Here is a 14042-nt window from a genome sequence, read left to right as displayed (position 1 = left end):
CCCTAAGCATACCGCCAAATTAGTTACAAAGTGGCTTAAGGAGAACAAAGTCAATGCTTTGGAGTGGCCATTACAAAGCCCTGGTCTCAATCCTATAGAAAATGTGTGGGCAGAGCTGAAAAGGTGTGTGCGAGCAAGCCGGCCTACAAACCTGACTCAGTTGCACCAGTTCTGTCAGGGGGAATGGGCCGAAATTCCTTCTATTGTGAGAAGCTTGTGGAAGGATACCCAAAACATTTGACCCAAGTCATACAGTTTAAAGGTAATGCTACCAAATACTAATGAAATTAATGTAAACTTCTGACTTTGAAGAAAGTAATTACAATTGTCTAAAAAATTATCTCTCTCACTATTCTGGCATTAAGCAAATATAAACAATTTTGGCAATCCTAACTGACTAAAAACAGGAAAGGTTTTGTCTGATATAATGACAGACAGTGAGAAAAAAAAGAGGTAATGTCTTTTTATACAGTGTATATAAACTTCTGGTTTCAACTGTATGTATCCTTTCCCATGTAGATAAGAGTATTAAAAACTTGAAAAATATCCCTTTAAAGTACATTTAGAAAAAAATAAAAAATATGCAATTAATTAGTGATTAATCACGAGTTAACTTATGACAATCAAGCGATTAATCACAAATATTTTAATTGATTAACAGCCCTACATTTGACATAATTTAACCTAATACATTTTTTTCTCACCCAAAACTACCCTCTTTTACAATTAACTACATTAAGCAGCATTCATAGTATTAGTTTATATTTCCAATCAGTCTTCAGGAAAGTTTAATAAAACAATAGCTTTTGATATCATGTTCATCAGAATAGCCCAACTATAATGTCTAACTGACCTACCTTTGGTTTATAATCTACACTCTCTGAAGAAAAGGGTCTGTGATTGTGTGGTGAGCTCAATAAACAGCAGAGATTCTGAGTTCAATGTTCAGTAATCTGATGACTCATACTTATACCTAGCAGAGCCCCACAGACGCTCACCAAATAGTGATGTCTCACACGGCCTTCGCAGTGCAAGTGAAATGACGTCAGCCTCTCGACTGAGATGATGACATCCACACGGAAGTTGAGACAGATCATTGCTGTGTAGGAGCAGCTGCATGGCATTAGCACTACATCAACAGTACAATACTAGCAGTATTAGGGTTGCAAGAGGGTGGAAAATTTCCGGTAAATTTCCGGAAAGTTTCCAGTAAATTTCCATGGGAAGTTAAGCTGGGGAATTTTGGAAATATTCCAAATTGGAAACTTTCCATGGGAATTAAGGGAATTATGGGAATTTATGGGAATTAAATTGGAATTTATGGGAATTGAATGGGAATTTATGGCAACTGAGGGTAATTTAGTGGAAAGGTATCATCATTTGATTGATTAATTGGATAAAAAAAGTCCACCCCTTCATTAGAAAACTGAACATTATTTTAAGTTGACGATAAAAAGGTGCACAATGTCGCTTGATGTCCCTGAGCTGTTGAAGTTATATTAAATTATACAATTATTTATAATTTAATATAAAAAAAACAACTAAATGTTATTATTCTTAATGGTTTCACACACAACTCTGAAAAAATACAACAATGTGTCTGTGAAGCTACACATACCTGAGGGGGATGTGTCCAATGTATCCTGGTGGAGATACAACTCAAAATATACAAGATGTTTACTATTACTATAGTATTAGTTATTGTTATTTACTTAGGTGCACATGATATAACTAGTAACAGTGAAAAAAGTAAAAGTGATATTTACTGTATAAATTGTGGTTTATTTGGTTTTGACCAGTTTTATTTTTTCCACCATAAGGCTAAATATAGCACTTACACATAAAAATATCCCTAAATATATATTACCATATAATGTCATCAAAACCACAGGCTCAAAAGTCTGGCTTCAAGTTGTGTGCTCTGGGCTCCAAAGTGTGGTCTAGGATTGTAGAAATCATCTGTGCATGTGATGGAGTATGCACAGTGCATGTAGGGGGCGTGGTCTCAGATAGCATAGATATTCAACTGTACTGCATGATATCTGGTTGTTTTAGTCAGGATTATGCTAAAATATTATTTTACACAACTATATTTAAGTTCCCTAATAAGAACATACCTTCAGTTTAGTAAATTCCCGGTTTATTCCCGTTAATTCCCATTAATTCCCATTAATTCCCGTTAATTCCCATGGAAAGTTTCCAAGTTTGAAAATTCCCGGAATTTTGCAACCCTAAGCAGTATATCAGTGTATCAGGTCTGTCATGATAATTACATTAGATTTAGATTTTTATTAGTTTATATATACAAATGATACAGACTTTACACATTTAGACAACTTAAGATGTGATGGAGAGGTGTGAGGGTTATGTTAATCAAAGGAAAAAGAGAAAACTAAGATTGTTAAAAGGAAGGTCAAAAGAGAGATTACTTTAGTTTACAACTAAAAATAGGATTAGTAGGTTATTTACAAAGATAATCAATAAGGATAATATTGTGACGATAGAAATAAACCGTAACAGCTTTCTCAAAATTTGCAGGTGCTAAATTAAAACTGTAGATTAGACCAAACTGTAACTGAGATGTTCGACAGATATATGAGGCCTGAGTTTAAAATTATTACAAGTAGAATAGTTACCTATATCGTCTTATGATATGATACACGGACATGACCATCATCATTTTTTCTGACCTCAAACCTTTAGCTAACATGACGCTCAGTTTTTACTGAGTTCCTAAAGGCAGCTAATAGAGCAGTCACTGCCTGTCTTCACTGAGCATATCCCGAGCGGAGTCGCTTCTATGGCATTACCAGTACATGACCTCAAGGTTGATACTGCTCAGCCATTGTCAGAGGTGTGAGCCGTATTTGGGCGATCACGACTAACCTTGCGGCTCCGTTTTTCTCACATACCACTTGCATTGTCTGAATATTCTTAAGAATTAAAAGCTCATTGCTCTTTGAAAGGGTGTAACTTTATTATTATGCTATCATATTATCATTATATCAGTGGCAAAAAATGATCTTAAAATGACCATATTATCATTTGTTTATTTGTTTATTATTTCTGGGACAATATATCGTCTACAAAAGTAGTTATCGTGACAGACTTCAGTGTCTACACTGGATCCATTCACCCACAGTGCTGCTTTGCACTTAATGGTACATTGACAACATTAAAATCAATCATGTAGTTAAAGGATTTTCTATATTGTTCTTATTGTCAACATATCTCATGTGCACAGCCAAACCAATACATCATGAAGATCATGGTCAGCTTGTTTAGAAACGGCAATCACATTTTCAGTCCTCAGAGAGTAGTTCCCTGTAGAGCAGTCACCACTGTGTATGCAAAGCAAGGCAACTCTGTTTACAGTGCTTTGCTAGCTTGTCATACTAGGGCTGGGCAATCTATCAATATTATATTGATATCACGATATGAGACTAGATATTGTCTTAGATTTTGGATATCGTGATATGCCATCATTGTTGTCTTTTCCTGGTTTTATATGCTGCATTACTGTAAAATTATGTAATTTTATGAACATAAAAGACTTGTGTCGTGCGAAAACGTGTCTGTACACCACGATGTGGTGAAGATGAACTGGTTTAGACTTTATTCCTGGTTGACACTGCTGGAGGGTAATACTGATTTATAAGTGTGCTCTATTTGTGTGACATAGGTTTTTTATTACCAATTTGTTACAGTTTGTGATACATGATATATCTGAACCGCCACTGAATGTTGAAACAAACCCTGTCAAAAGTTTTATCATTTTCATTTTTCTTTATTATTTATCTTTTATTTATTGTTCCAACAGCTCAGGTCCATTGAACAACAGAAAATACCCCTCTTTGTGTAGCATTCATGTGTACATTATTTTGTTAAAGCTATCAGATTTTAAAATTTAGTTGTTTTGTTTAAATTATTATTTAAATTTAATATTACTTTAACAACTCAGGGACGTCCATGCAGCAAGGCGTTGTTTGAGCACTTTTTTGCATTGTCAATTTGAAATAATGTTTTGTTTGACTTTTCTGATATGTACAACACGCACTGTAAACACAACCTTAACTGACTGTAAAATTTAACCCTGCAACTTTTTCCCCCTCAATGCCCCAATCACAGATGAGAGACAACTTGGACACCTTCCCAGGAGACTAAAATGCCTCAACAGCTCAACAGATTAGCCTGATATGGATGGCAGTTAAATGTGTCTCATACAGATGTAGGACATATTGTTCCCTGATCTCATGAATGTTGTAAGTCGGCTTTATTCATCCTACCACCACTCCCTCTCTTCAATCACTCTTTACCCGCTCACTCACTCAGGCGTTAATCACCAACTGAAAAATCGTTGATATAAAACCGAAATACAAGACTGCTGACATGTCTCACTATAACGACAAATCCAGATGGTGGCCTGATATTATAAGTTCAAATAGGCCATAATTCACATCTTTTATTACATGCTGATGTCTTTTATTGATTTCATATCAAAAATACGTTACCATGATTTCACTATGTTTATATAGTCAAACTCATCACTGAAACTCATGCAAATGGATTTCTGGTTGATTTAGACTTGTCAACTTTTATTACCCATTTTCTAGAGATGCTGTGCTGTCTCGTTGTTCTTGTAACAATGACAAATAAAGTACTTTACTTAACTTTTCTGATTGCCAGAAAGTCTTTTTTTTTTTTTTTAAAGAAAGAAACAAATGGCCGAAGTATTGAAAAGCCAAATGTGATTCAACTGAAAAGAGTCTGAGTTGGGTCCAGAGCTGGGCAGAGCACAAGAAAGAGAAACTGATCCTAAGCCCAGTAACCTAAAAATAGGACGTTTCCATCACAGGAACTTTCCCAGGGGACCAAGAGCCATTTTGATGAACTCAGGGACTAAACCCAAGTTACAGACCTAGTGACAACATGATGAGTCGTTGTTCTAGTTTGTCATTACTCCTGTTAACTTCCTATTCAGCTGACAAGCTCATTCAACTCATTCATCACTGGGGATGGAAAACTATTCTTTACTGTTCTAAATCAACCTATTTCACACACTTTAGTTAAACCTGATTATATTTATGTTCATACTATATTATATACATATATTAGTGTGTGCTTATTTTCAAACAACTATGGCGTAGTGAGGAAGGGGGCGGAACTTCTTCTTCCTACTTCTTTTAAAATCTCTTATTCTTGTTTTGTTCGTTTTCTTTATCTATGTTTATCCACATGTTCAAAAATAAATAAATAAACAAACTCAAAAAATTCAATTGGATAAGCATCATAGTCAGGCTGGAAAATGGACCATTACCGCACAGTCATCATTACTCATACAGATTTGTTACAGAAGAAATTCTTGAGAAGAGATTTTTAGTGAGTCATTGGTCAGTTTTACAGTGAATCACTCACTGTGGCAATTTACCACACTCTTCCCCTTTTCAAGTCAAATTCAACGTTCTATTTGTACTTATTTATTATTAAATACAAAAAATATATTGTTAGTAAATTTGGTGTGGAGTTGGTGTGGTCTCTCGGTCAGGACAGGTTCAGACTGGTAGCACTGTTCAGACACCTGAAGTTTTACAATCATTACGACACATTTTCAATTCAACCTCAGCTGAAAAAGGATGTTTTTGACGGCTGGCCACACCGCCCCCTCGCCCCTCCCCCTCCCTCGATGACATCACTTTGACATCTCTGCCTTGTCTGCATGCCTTTGTTTTGAAAAAGGTCAAATGACAGACGCTAGACCTCGCAGCAGCCTATAAGACCACTAGTGAAATTAGGGAGAAAATAAGTGTACAACAACAACGGCGGGCCACAAGGTCTTGCGTCGGAGCTTCGATGGTCAGACTGATGACTCCGCCACACACACAGAGACACACAAATAGAAAGTGCACTTACCGCCAGCAAGTAAAATTTAAACAATATGCAAACTATGCCATTAAATCCACATAAAAATAAGCCTGTTACAAAATTGCCTTCCGACACCTGTTAACTCTCTCAAACCACCGGCTCAGAAAGCTGAAAGTATGCTAACCTCACCAAAACCCACTAAACAAAACTGCCAAATCGACTAATTGTTTCAGTCCGTTACTAAAATCATGTGCCTGTTGAACAACAATTTCACAAACATACATTTATACTCACTTCACACAGTGAATGGTCAGGCAAACCATCTATCTTTACCTCTCTGTTTTCATTAGATACACAACTACTTCTGACATTTACCAAAAACCAGGGGTGGGGGGAAAAATTGATTGATGTACATATCGCGATTTTTTATTAATGGTCTATTTTAGAGGCTCTATTTTGGCCAAGTGTTTTATTTTATTACCTTACAGCACTACCTTCTCAACACTGCTGCAAAAATGACTGTGCTTGAAGTAACCTGACGTTAACTATGTTGATCACTTGCTAGCAGCTATTTAACCATATAACTTCACTTTTGGCTTCGGTGTAGGCTTCATAACACAACCTGCCCCCTCCCTTCATAAGCTACTGAAGTAGGGTGGGGGGGGGGGGGGGGGGGGGGGGTAAAAGCAGACAACCCAACTCTCCTGGACGTCCTGTGAGTCTCCATCATTGATGACAAAGCCAACTATTGAGATTAATGAATTTCACTGTCATGTCATTTGTTTGTTTTTTTAAAGACTTATTTTTGGGCTGTTTTTGCCTTTATTTGTAAGTACAGTGGCTGGCAGGGAGGCCGACAGGAAACAGGGAAAGAGAGGGGATGACCTGCAGCATAAGTCTGTGGACGGATTCCAGAGACACTGTCTCTACGTGGCATGGGTTTTAACCCCTCGACTACCAAAGTGCTCCACTGCCATATTGTTTTTGATCTACTGACGACAAGTTTATAGTTCTTTTTAATGTGATTTATCTACAAACACCGAGTTGGGATATTTCTGTGTTTTGTGGTGATGTCGAGGTGTTAGTCTGCCCTTTTTGATGTTTATTTCATCATCGTATGTTTGATCCCTCCTAGTAGGCATAGACATAAGTCACATGACTCTGACGAGGACTCATATTATAAGTAAGCTGGACAGTCTTTTTTTTAAATTATTATTCTCAAAGCATCATCTGGTTATGAAAGCAGTATCAACGGGAGTCGACTGAAAAGCGTGTAGATTCAGTCTGTCTGTACCAGTGCATAGCTAATAGACATGGGCATGATTAATCGATAATTGATCATTAAAAATGTTGTCAATCACATTAAGTTTTTATCGATCAAACGCTGGTTTCAAATAGAAGTTGTGTTGCATAGTGAGAGAAAACAGCTCAGCTACCTACCAGCTGCCATAGATATCAAACGTAAACATGAACAGGTCAAGGTGAAGTTTGGCGTGGGACCTTTTCAAACTATAAATGACGGAGTTCAATGTAAACCCTGCACCTTGGCCAGGCTAGCTAGGATAGCACCACTATGCCTCTGCATCCCAGCTGCTTGGGACTGACTGTTACCAGGCTGCGCTCACTGATCCCTGAGCATGCTAAAATGCTAACATGCTAATTAACAAGAATCAGTAAGCTGGAGTTACTTTACTTTGTTAGCAGTGGACAGTCACGACTGTAGCCTTTAGGTGAGTCACTCTTGTTGTTTTATGAGGCTCTAGTTAAATAAGCATAATTGTGAAGTAACACTATCTCTGTCGCTCACTCTCCCTCTTTCTCTCTCGGCTCATCTGGGTGTATTTTGGAGTCCTTTATATTTTTGGCGAAGACTGTCAGTCCAGAGTAATATTCTGTTTTTTGATTAAGTTGTTATTAGATTTGATTGTGTTTTTGGAAGTGTTTTTAAAAGAGGCTCAATTGTGTTTAAGAGTGCTCTATTGATTGATATGTGAAGAGGTTTGGCTCAGAGCTTCTGGCTCAGCTGCTTTTATAAGCATCCCGTATCATGGCATTTTTAATATAAAAAATGATGATTAATCGATAATTGATCATTAATTTTCTCGATGATCGATCAAGAAAATGTATTCAAATGCCCATCCCTAATAGCTAATGCTAGCTAGCCAGCTGTCTGCAGATGTCAGGCTGGTGTCTTGTCAAGAAACACAAACAGCAGCAGATGAATAATTAATAAGAGTGAGCAGTGAGTGTCCTTGGTGAAACATCGAGCGCTGATAAACCCATATCTGTATCAGATGACCTGTATTTTCCTTGCAAGTGGTCATTTTTTATTCTTGCTGAACTGTCTTGTGCTAAAACATATATATGTATAAGTTAAAAAAAATTATTAAAATCATGAATCAACCCTAAGCATTGTCCAGCCCTCTTTGAAATCCATCTTTACTTTGACTGTAAAAACTGTTGAACTCAACACAGCTGATTGTGGAGGATCCGTGAGCTACACATGGCTCATGCTTAATTACAGTCTCATTAATAATTAACATTTAAATCAATAACAATATAGCTATGACTCAAATAAATTAAGAGCTTGTATCATAATTTAAACATATAAAATATACACAAACAACTTATTTGAATCATTATTCATCAAGATAAATAAATACTAATGTTAAAAAATGCTGATTCTACTCTTCTCACCTCAGCCTCTCATTTGTCCAGCCTGGATAAACCCAACTATACTAGTTTCTATTGGGAGTACTCCAGATAATATATCCAGGTTTCTCAAAACGTGTACCCTGATACCAGTTTTACACATACTGTACATAACATATAAAATGTTTAATTATGGTTATCTGGCTAGATATCCACTGAAACATGTAATTAGTGTTATTACTGTGATCCTATACTGATGTGTTTTCTCAATTTCTGTAATAGTTGAGGATTCGGCACCCAGATAAGCATACTGACATTTACTGTGTTTATTCTTAATCAGCACCTCACTGGTATATTGATATAACATGTGTTGCTTAGTCAGAAAGAAAGTTAGGAGAGCTGCTCAAAAGTGACTTCATGATGTTCATTAAATGGGCAAACAATCAAATTCAATATGTATTCAATATTAAAATGAAATATATCCAATATTCACAACAATCATATCAAGAATTTAGATACTGACATTAACACTAAATTAAGAATATTAATGTTGTAACAACATAAACAGGTCATTTTACTGATTAATACATATTAGTTGATGAAATTGGCTTATGAAATGTTTAGCTGTTTAGTTACATGTTTACTTACCCCTGATTTGAATCTCCTTACAAAAATAATCAAAGTGTCAATTCAGTATTACTTTTCATTGAATTTTACAAACTAAATTCAAACTTGGCGATGAGGCACTTCTCACTTAAATTCAACACTTTTTTTGCATGGGCACAATATGTATGTATGTATGTATGTGTTATAGTTTTCATTACAGTTCAGCAAAGTTTAGCTACACACATGGCTACATCATGTGTGTTGGAGATGTAAAACCTGAGACTCAAATGACACTACTGTGGGCAGAAAAAAAGGCTTGTAAAGCAGTAACAGTAACGTCACACAGGTCATTTGGTTATTAGAAGGAAATGTCAAATAAATGATAATCTAGTGCTCTTTGATGTTAAACATCATGTTCATACAGTGAGGTGTAAAGCTCAACTTTATCATGTATCTAAAAAATCTGATTACTCATCTATATTTGCATTATGTCAGTTTCATGATCATTTTATGCTTAACATTTAGTATTTCAAATGTCAATGTCCCCTTTAAATAATAGTAAGCTTACATTTTGGGTGAGAAATGATATTTTATTTAAAAGATAAACATTAAAATGACAATTAAACATAGGTTCAAATGCTTTAAACATTCAAAGAGTTTACAGGTTGAGGGGTGTGTGTGTGTGTGTGTGTGTGTGTGTGTGTGTGTGTGTGTGTGTGTGTGTGTGTGTGTGTGTGTGTGTGTGTGTGTGTGTGTGTGTGTGTGTGTGTTGGGCCCAGGAGGAAGCACATATTTTTTTCTACTTTACTGCTTGTTGGCAGGACTTTTGCAATATTTTCGTTATGGGTGGGGCAGCAGCTGACGACTGCTATTAACATTATCAACTCATTAATTACGGTGGTCATTAAATTAATGTGATGATCATCGTTAATCGATTGATGATTATCTGCTCATTTAGTTGACAGTGACGGTATGACGAGTTCCCTGGAGGCATCTTCAAATATTCAACAATCAAACCTCTCAAAAAGGTATTCAAAGTTATTAAAACAACTAGATTTACTTTTAAGAAAACATGCTGTTTTTTGCTTGAACAATTATGATGAGATTACCAAAACTTTACTAATGTTTTTCAGTCAATCAACTAATCAATTAATAGATTAAGTGTTACAGCTCTAATTGCGGGTAGAAGATACAACAGTGACACCTGTGATCAAAACAGACGTTTTATAAATGTGTGAATATTTCCAATTAAAATAACAATGATACAAATCTAACCATTTCACTTAAAGCCATTTATTACTATGTTGGAGCAACGTCCTGCTGACAAAATGAGGAATAGGTTTCTCTTTTCTTTTACACTTGCTTAGTAGAAATGAAAGAATAATTGACTATTTCGCTTTCTCAACTTTCCCGTCGGGGCAGTAGAGCAAAAAAAGTTTGTCTTATTAAATATGGACAAAGTTACCCAAAAACAAAACACATACTTGTGAAATGCATAATCTAGTATTTATCTTGAAATTAAATCAAACCTCTGTTAGAATAAGTAAAGCTTAGTTTTAAGATGGTTACTTTTTTTTCTCTTTTTTTGGCCTTACCTTGTTCACAGCAAATTCAATTTTTTTTTTCAGATTAGATTGTAATTACACTTAACATCAGCACAGCATCTATGTGTGTATATTGTGATAGTGAACATGGATGTAAATCTTACTGCTGTCAAGCCAAGTGAACTACCGTGGTTGGTTGGCATTAGCCTGCTAGCCAGTTTATTGGGGAGTCAAAGCAAACAACCCAACAGGATATTCACACTTGCCAACAACGAAGAAGGGATACGAGGATGTGGTTTTTTTAAGTAAAAGAAAAAAAGGCAGAAACTGTGCCACATAAGAGCTTTTCACGAACGGTCATTTTTTTACTTACCTAGCAAGCTTAGCCAGACAGACAGCTGGCAAGTCACTTCCGTTTCAGTTACAGCATTTGACGCTTCGACCAAGTTGGAGCCCCTCTCAACAAGGATTTAAAATGTCGTTTCTCGTCTACTTTGGTGTCAACACTTTCCGTAACAAAGCAACTTTAAAAATAGCTATATCCAGTATCCAAAAGGGAAGGGGGTTCGTTAATTCCTTTATATTTCTTGATGCTCGATAGGTTTCAGCGGAGTCGTAGTCCTCCTCTGTTCTTCACTAACCCTTCCTGACAAGCCTCGTCCCCTTTCCCGAAAACAACGCAGTGGCAGCCTGTAGAAGCCGACCTCTGATTGGCTGCTTGGTGCGTCACTCAAGATGACGTAGTTAACCCTTTTTTGGATTCAGGGGACTGCAACTGTGTGAGTATGTCCTGTCCCTGTATCACTGATCACTGATGTATGTAGGGACCAGAGTCCTGCACAGGGTTCAGGTTGGGGAGGTAACTTTGGAAATGGTTACTGATTACTAGTTACTTTTAAAAATATATATAATAATATAATAATTTAAAAATATAATAAGTAATGTAACTCTCTCCCTCTCTTCAAATCAAGGCTAAAAACTCACGTATTCAGACTTGCACACCCCACTTAAACATTAACTGTTTTACACTGTCTTTTATCTGTTTTGTTTGTTATTGTTTTATTGGCGAATAAAATGTGTTATTATTATTATTATTATTATTATTATTATTATTATTAATTTTATTATTAGTAGTATTATTATTTATTTATTGTTTAATAACTTAATCAAAGTAAGATACAGTACCAGTCAAAAGTTTGGACACAGCTTCCCATTCACATCAATGAGAAAGTGTGTCCAAACTTTTGACTGGTACTGTAACTTATTACATTTGATTATGTTTCTAATATTCTAATGGATATGTTCAGCTGTTAGGGTAAATGTACCCATTAAGCCCACCAAAAAATTTAAGTTCAGGTGTTTTTCACGGATACTGAAATGGTTTATAAGGGAGGTTATTTCTATTAAAGCAAGATTTATCTCTCATTTGAAAATGTATTCATTAGTTCATGTAGATTGTGGAATGTAAAATAAAGATATTACATTTTTAAAAAGTCTAAAGTTGGCATTGGTACTGTGACACAATTTAAGCCCATGTGTGTTCCACATAAGCCCAAGTCATGATTTACAAAATGTAAAAAATATATTGATTTCAAAGAATTACAAAACAGCAATGTATATGTATCAGTAACATGTTAAATATGAAAAAGTGAGGGGGAAAAACCCTCCTCTTGATTAAAATATTAAAGGTCTGACCTCAGATGTAAACCCCCCTAAACTATAACAGATTACAGTTACCTTTATTTTGTAATAAAATTACATAATAGCGTTAAAGTGGGTACAGGCGGGTGCAGGTTCACAAAACGTGACCAGTGCAGGACTCTGGTTGGAACCAAAGCCTTTTCATACAGCTACATAGTGGGGACTTACCTTCTGTTTGGGTGATCCTGATTAGATAACTCTGTTAATACCCAAAGGTAGTTTGGTTGCCCATGCACAGTGACATTTAACAAAATGAACACCACTCAGACAGGCAATCACAAATAATATATCATACACATTACTATGGAAAAGTTAGGCACTTTAGATGTTGATGATTGTGATCCATAATGCAATACCATCAGGGAGGCATTTGATTGTTCCAAAATTCATCCTGCAGCATGACAACAACCTCAACCATACAGCCAGGGGTCTTTAGCAACAGGAAGAACAAGGATTCCTACAACAGATGGTATGCCCCCCACAGAGCCCTAAGCGCAACATCATCATATCAGTTTGAGATAACATGAAGAGGCAGTTGTGATTGAGATGCCTAAATCCACAGAAGAACTGTGGCAAGTTCTCCAACATCGGGAACAACCTATATGCCAAATACTTTAAAGAACTGTATGCAGGAGTACCAAGGAGAACTGGTGCTGTTTTAAATGTTAAGTGTGGTCAAACCAACTATTTTCCAACTGAAGGTTTCTTCAGTTTAACAACATTTTCTCTTGAAATGTAGTGGACTATAGAAAATTGTAAAATGGAAATAATCAAGTCAAGCACAAGTCGGCTGCCTCAAGATTGTACTTAAGTACTCTTATATAAATGTTCCACATTCCACAATAATGAATCAAACCAATTAACTGATTAATGAACCTGTTAATCATCTCCCTATCATCAGCAGTAATGCTGTTATTTCAACAGCGAAAAAACAACAACAAGGAGCTGGCCACGAAATTCAAAAAGAAAACATTTAAAAGCTTCCCTGAGGCAACCTTAACTACATTTATTTCATGAGGAAAAATAACCTTAAAACACTGTTATATCAATATGAATCTTTGTATGAGGAAACACTTTAAACCTGTTGATTTTCAATGAGACTTTGATATCCAATGCTTTCCTTTTTTCTATTGCAAATCGATACATTTCTCAACGCAACAGCTGACAAACATCATCTCAAAAGGTCTGATCTTCACCACTTAGTACCAGGCCAACAAGAGAGGAGACATAAGAAATCAAGCTAAGACTTAGAGGGTATGGATTGGAGTTGAGCATGTCTTTATATCTATGGTTAGAGTAAATCCCATACGGATTTCATATACTTAAATACAGTTATGCACAACCTGTGAACACCAAATCAGGGAGGGCTGCTGTTATTCATCTTTATCATTCAGATCTGTGTTTGAGCTATGAGAGAACATCTTGTGATAGTGTTTACAAAACCCCACAATATGCAGTCATAGCTTGTGCTTGTCATTACCAGAGATAGGTCCCCATCTCTTGCTCATTTGCATAACTGTCCTTTTGGATGTGGCTGTTGACTGGAAACTTTGAGTGTACTCCAAAGGCTGACTTAGAGTGATGCCAATATCTTAAATGTGGGTTTGGTGAAATAATCATTTGCTTAGAACTGTATATCAAAGGCTATAGGATTATGTTTCAAGTTTGGTAATATAT

The 14042-nt window shown here is 36.0% G+C and overlaps 1 protein-coding gene across 3 annotated transcripts in view; it reads right to left on the bottom strand.

Annotated features, from left to right (window-relative positions):
• The window catches only part of jak1 (Janus kinase 1), a 53303-nt gene that overhangs the window by 33147 nt on the left and 6114 nt on the right, over nt 1–14042 (bottom strand). For 2 of the 3 annotated variants that reach the window (XM_053323124.1, XM_053323126.1), the window contains exon 1: nt 11038–11287. The exons of the other annotated variant lie outside the window; for it this stretch is intronic. The gene's annotated coding sequence lies outside the window, so the exon portion shown is untranslated. Of the gene's footprint in view, nt 1–11037; nt 11288–14042 lie in introns of those variants that run through there. 3 annotated transcript variants of the gene reach the window in all.

The sequence above is a fragment of the Scomber japonicus genome, chromosome 7 (genome assembly GCF_027409825.1).
Source record: "Scomber japonicus isolate fScoJap1 chromosome 7, fScoJap1.pri, whole genome shotgun sequence".
NCBI classification, from domain to species: Eukaryota; Metazoa; Chordata; class Actinopteri; order Scombriformes; family Scombridae; genus Scomber; species Scomber japonicus.
Note: the sequence above shows the minus strand (reverse complement) of the source record. Positions and strands in the feature narration are given on the sequence as shown.